Raw genomic sequence first — 423 nt, 5'->3', positions numbered from 1 at the left:
CTGAGCCGAAGGCAGTCGCTCAACCAACTGAGTCACCCAGGTGCCCCCAAATAATCCTAAAATTTGTATGGAACCAGAAAAGACCCCGAATAGCCAGAGGAATGATGAAAAAGAAAAGCAAAGCTGGTGGCATCACAGTCCCGGACTTCAAGCTCTATTACAAAGCTGTAATCATCAAGACAGTATGGTACTGGCACAAAAACAGACACAGATCGGGCGCCTGGGTGGCTCAGTTGGTTAAGTGACTGCCTTCGGCTCAGGTCATGATCCTGGAGTCCCTGGATCGAGTCCCGCATTGGGCTCCTGCTTGGCAGGGAGTCTGCTTCTCCCTCTGACCCTCCTCCTCTCATCTGCTCTCTCTCATTCTCTCTCTCTCAAATAAATAAATAAAACCTTTAAAAAAAAAAACAAAAAAAAACCAGA

Source organism: Leptonychotes weddellii, chromosome 3 (genome assembly GCF_054177405.1).
Source record: "Leptonychotes weddellii isolate Sample4059 chromosome 3, ASM5417740v2, whole genome shotgun sequence".
Lineage (NCBI taxonomy): Eukaryota > Metazoa > Chordata > Mammalia > Carnivora > Phocidae > Leptonychotes > Leptonychotes weddellii.
Note: the sequence above shows the minus strand (reverse complement) of the source record.